The sequence below is a fragment of the Phocoena phocoena genome, chromosome 4, assembly GCF_963924675.1.
Source record: "Phocoena phocoena chromosome 4, mPhoPho1.1, whole genome shotgun sequence".
NCBI classification, from domain to species: Eukaryota; Metazoa; Chordata; class Mammalia; order Artiodactyla; family Phocoenidae; genus Phocoena; species Phocoena phocoena.
In genome coordinates, this window is record NC_089222.1 from 71,789,161 (window position 1) to 71,794,998 (window position 5,838).

Below are 5,838 nucleotides of genomic sequence, written 5' to 3' on the forward strand. Positions count from 1 at the left end.
GGTCTAGTCAGGTCAATGAGGCAAGAAAAGGAAATAAAAGGCATACAGATTGAAAAGGAAAAAACAGAAGTCTCCTTATCTGCAAATGACATGATTGTATATTATTACAAAGTCTAAGAAATCTACAAAAAAAAATTCTTAGAAGTAATAAGTGAGTTCAGCAAGACTGTAGGATACACGATTCAAAAATCAATTGTATTTCTGTATACTAGCAATGAGGACACAGACACTGAAATTTTAAATATAAAACCATTTATAATCACTAAAAAAAACCCTTATGTGTACGTCTAACAAAACATGTACAACACTTACATGCTGAAAATTTCAAAATGCTGATGAAAGAAATCAAAGAAAATCTAAGTAAATGGAGAGACGTACTACACTCATGGATAGGAAGACTCAACATAAAATATGTTAATTCTCCCCAAATCGATACACAGGTAAAATAAATTTTCTATCAAAATCCCAGCAAGACAGTTGGTTGGTTGGCCTGGGGCGACCCAACACTGGAGCCTACCCGGCTCCTTGGTGGAGCTAATGGTGGACTCTGGGAGGGCTCACGCCAAGGAGTACTTCCCAGAACTTCTGCTGCCAGTGTCCTTGTCCCCACGATGAGCCACAGCCACCTCATGCCTCTGCAGGAGACCCTCCAACGCTAGCAGACTGATAAACATCTGATGAAGCCATGACCAGGTGGGCACGAGTTACTACAGAAAAAAAGACCCTTCCCTGCAACATCATGGGAGGACATGAAGAAGGGGTCCTTTGAGGGGAAAAGCCAAAACCTACCAAAGAGTAAACAACTTGAAGCCAATAGTCTGTCCCTTAAAAATGATGCACCCCAAGCAAAACACAAAAAGAATAAAAAGAAAAAGGAGTATTTAAATGAAGATGTGAATGGATTCATGGAATATTTAAGACAAACTCACAGATGGTTCACAATGGGGAGATGATAGCAACAGACAGTGAGGAAGTCAGGGAAGAAATTGCAGTTGCTTTAAAGAAAGACAGTCGCCAGGAAGGAAGACGATTAAAAAGACAAGCAGCAAAGAAAAAGGCAATGGTGTGTTTCCATTGTAGAAAACCTGGCCATGGGATTGCAGATTGCCCAGCTGCCCTTGAGAATCAAGAAACAGGCACTGGAATATGTTACCGGTGTGGATGCACAGAGCATGAAATAACCAAGTGCAAGGCTAAAGTAGACCCAGCTTTTGGTGAATTTCCTTTTGTAAAATGTTTTGTTTGTGGGGAAATGGGACATCTGTGCAGATCTTGCCCTGATAATCCCAAAGGACTCTATGCTGATGGTGGTTGCTGCAGACCTTGTGGCTCTGTGGAACATTTTAAGAAGGATGGTCAGAATTCAGATCGAATGGTCACAGTTGGTCGCTGGGCAAAGGGAATGAGTGCGGACTGTGAAGAAATTTTGGATGTGCCTAAACCACAGAAACCCAAAACAAAGATACCTAAAGTTGTTAATTTTTGATAATTAGTACGATCGTCTCTTAGCACCTCATTGTTAAACATTCGGAACTGGGCCTACTTCAAAAGTTGGAGCTGGACTCTCCCTTGGAGTCCTATATTGTAGATATCAGTATAACCTAGGTGTGGTCAAACCAGTTCCTGAGTTCTGTCCATCAAGGCACACTTCTACCATAGTTTGGAGAAAATCACTGAAAAAAAGTATAATATGTTTAAAATGGATTTTCTAAAAGAATATATTTTTAACCAATAGAGCTTATGTGTAACTAAGTGGTTATATACCTGACTGTAACAATCACCTTTTTCTAAAAACAAAATTATGCATTAATATGAACTATCCCTAAACATAGGGTACCTGCTTTGCATTAGGAAATGAATTTTTGGTTATATTGTTTTCTTGGTTCAAAGTATCAATTTATTATCATATTAGAAATTAATTTATAATTGCCACAAAATCTGTATTTTTAAAATATTTAACAAAAACTTACTTGCTATTTAAAAAAAAAAAAAATCCCAGCAAGACTTTTTGAAGACATGGACAAGCTTATTCTAAAATTTACATAGAAAAGCAAAGGAAGTGGAATAACTAAAACAATTTTGAAAAAGAATAAAGTGAGAGAAATTATTCTACCTGATCTTTAAGACTTATTATATGGCTACAGTAATCAAGAGCGATAGATCCATAGATCAGTGGAACAGAATACAGAACCCAGAAATAGGCCCACACAAGTAGGGCCAACTGATTTTTAACAAAGTTGCAAAAGCAATTCAATGGGAGAAGAATAGTCTTTCTAACAAACGGTGCTACAGCAAATGGATACTCGAGGGTAAAAATAATAAAGAACCTAAACTTCACACCTTTTACAATTAACTTTAAATGGACCACAGATTTAAATGTAAAACATAAAACCATAAAACTTTTAGATAATAACACAGAAGAAAAATTTCAAGACCTAGGGCTTGGTAAAAAGTTCTTAGACCAAAAGCATCACCCATAAAATAAAAAATTGATAAATTGGACTTAATCAAAATTAAAAGCTTTTGCTCTGCAGAAGATCCTCTTAAAAGTATGAAAAGATAAGCATAGACTGGGAGAAAACATTTGCAAACCACATATCTGGAAAAAGAACTTATATCTAGAATATATTTTAAAACTCTCAAAACTCCACAGTAAAAAAACCAAACAATCCAGTTAGGGAATGGGCAAAAGACATGAAGAGACATTGTACTAAAGAAGACTTAGGGATGCAAATAAGCATATGAAAAAATGTTAAACATCACTAGCCATTAGAGAGATGAAAAATAAGATCACGATGAACTATCACTATGTACCTATCAGACCTAAAATTTTCAAAATAGTCACATTGCTGGCAAGGATGCAGAGAAACTGGATCTTTCATACATGTCTGGTGGGAATGTAAAATGTTAGAGCCACTCTAGAAAACAGATTGGCAGTTTCTTTAAAACCTAAACACACACTTACCATACCTCATAGCAATTGTACTTATAGGCATACATCCCAGGGAAATGAAAACTTAGGTCAACACAAAAGCCTATACATGATTTTTCTTAGCCACTTTATTTGTAACATCCCAAAACTGAAAACAACCAAAATCTCTCTCAGTAGGTGAATGTTCAAACAAACAGTGGTGTATACATAATATAGAATACTGCTCAGCAATAAAAATGAATGATATGGGCTTCCCTGGTGGCGCAGTGCTTAAGAATCTGCCTGCCAATGCAGGGGACACGGGTTCGATCCCTGGTCCTGGAAGATCCCACACGCTGGAAGACCCCACATGCCGCGGAGCAACTAAGCCCGTGGGCCACAACTACTGAGCCGGCACACCACAACTACTGAAACCCGCGCACTCTAGGGCCCGAGTGCCGCTACTGCTGAGCTCACATGCTGCAACTATTGAAGCCTACGTGCCTAGAGCCTGTGCTCTGCAACAAGAGAAGCCACCACAGTGAAAAGCCTGCGCACCGCAACGAAGAGTAGCCCCCACTGGCTGCAACTAGAGAAAGCCCATGCACAGCAACAAAGACCCAATGCAGCCATAAATAAATAAATAAATAAAAACAATGTTCTTAAAAAAAATGAATGATATGTTGATACATGCAACCATTTGGATTGATCTCAAGGGCATACGCTGAATGAAAAAAATTCAAGCTCAAAATGCCACATACTGTATGATTCCAGGTTTACAACATTCTTGAAATAATAAAATTATTGTGATAGAAAACAGATTAGTGGTTGCTAAAGTTTAGGGATGGTGGGAGGGGGGATGGGTGTGATTATAAAGCAGTAGGACAGGGAGATCTTTGTGGTGATGGACTATTTCTGTATCTCAGTTGTGGTGGTTGTTACATGAATATATACATATGATAATGATACACACCCACTGTGCCAATGTCAAATTCCTGGTTTTAATATTGTACTATAACCACTGGGGGAAACTGGGTGAAGGGTACATGGGTCCTCTGTACTACCTTAGTAACTTCCTGTGAAGCTACATTATTTCAAAATAAAAAGTTTAATAAAATAGCTATTGTATTTCTACATATAAGCAATGAACAATTGGGAAATAAAAATTAAAAAAACAATTCTACTTACAAACAGTATAAAAATACTTAGGGGGCTTCCCTGGTGGTGCAGTGGTTGAGAGTCCGCCTGCCGATAGAGGGGACACGGGTTCGTGCCCCGGTCCGGGAAGATCCCACATACCGTGGAGCGGCTGGGACCGTGAGCCAGGGCCGCTGAACCTGCGTGTCCAGAGCCTGTGCTCCGCAACGGGAGAGGCCGTGACAGTGAGGCAAAAGAAATTAAATATAGCTCTGGGTAACTTTGTTTGTTTGTTTGTTTTTGCGGTACGTGGGCCTCTCACTGTTGGCAGGATAAATGCAATGCAACATTTAATGCATAAATCACTGCTATGCACCAGTGGCAGTACTAGGGACTGGGCCACCAAGAGGAATCAGACTTAGTTTCTGCCCCTGAGAAGCTCACAGAGTAAGCAGGGAGAGAGGTGTGTGCACAATGAATGCTAATACAAAACCCACATTGTGGGGCAAAGTGCAGGACGAAGTTCCAAGGTGGGGATGGGGGCGAGCAGTCAGTTCTGACTGGGTTAGGAGCTTGCGGACTGTGTCCTCAAAGTCCTCAAAGGAGGACACTGCATAGGACCCCAGACCTGCCTATGTCCACAGGGCCACCCCCTCAGGAGGTGAGATCAAGCAGGGCACCCCAGTGCTGTTCATTCGGAGAGAGCAGCCGGGTGTTAGCTCTGAATGAAGAATCCTCTTTTGAGCCAGATCATCCATGATACTGGATCCATGTACTGAGGTCCACAAGGCCACGATATTTCTGCAACGTGTTCATTTAAGCTCCAGTTAAATGGGCAATAATAGTCCTTTCCGTGTGTGTGCACACGCACGTACAGTGCAAACCTACCTAGCGCCTGACTCTTTATTTACAAAGCACTTTCTCACCTGTTAACCAGCGGAGTCTCCCAACGCTCCCATAAGTTAGAGGGGCAGAGAAAACGCACCCCACTTCATAGGTGAGGAAACAGGCTGGAGCTGCCATGGGTTAAGGTTGATGTCCCCTGTCACAAAGTGGCTACAGAATATGAACACCGTCTAAAGAGCAGGGGAAGAAGTAATTTATTGGCCAGGTCTCCATCCACTTTTTTAGGGTACAAGCCTTTCATCAAAATGTCAAGAAGTCCAATTTCCTGTAGACTTGAGAAAAGTTGATTTTGATCAGAACAACCAGTCCCACAGAGTGTTAAAGTTCCCATCTTCTGGGGCTTCCCTGGTGGCGCAGTGGTTGAGAGTCCGCCTGCTGATGCAGGGGACGCGGGTTCGTGCCCTGTATCGGGAGGATCCCACATGCCGCGGAACGGCTGGGCCCGTGGGCCATGGCCGCTAAGCCTGCGCGTCCGGAGCCTGTGCTCCGCAACGGGAGAGGCCACAACAGTGAGAGGCCCACATACCACAAAAAAAAAAAAAAAAAAAAAAAAAAGTTCCCATCTTCTGGCTTTTCCTGCTAAGGACTATGACATTCACAGTCAGTGATCAACTTATTCTCAGGATGGACTGCTCTTATATTAATGCTAATTAATAACTCCTCTCCTCCAATCCCTCTTTGTGACACCGAGTCATAGAGCACCGATGCTGGAAGGGCTGTAAAGGCACCAGTAAAATGGTTTTAAAGTTTTTTCATTCACTGATCTATCATCGCATTGACTCATAAGCTGTGAAGTAGCTAATGGCCTGGATCATTATCCCCCTCTTACAAATGAAATAACTACAACAAAAACAGGCTGAGCCACCTCCCCACACGTGGTAGAG

At 41.4% G+C, this 5,838-nt stretch overlaps 1 pseudogene; it reads left to right on the forward strand.

Annotated features, from left to right (window-relative positions):
- The first annotated feature begins 685 nt into the window (after positions 1-685).
- LOC136122804 (zinc finger CCHC domain-containing protein 9 pseudogene) lies at positions 686-1,486 on the forward strand (annotated as a pseudogene).
- Positions 1,487-5,838: the final 4,352 nt, after the last annotated feature.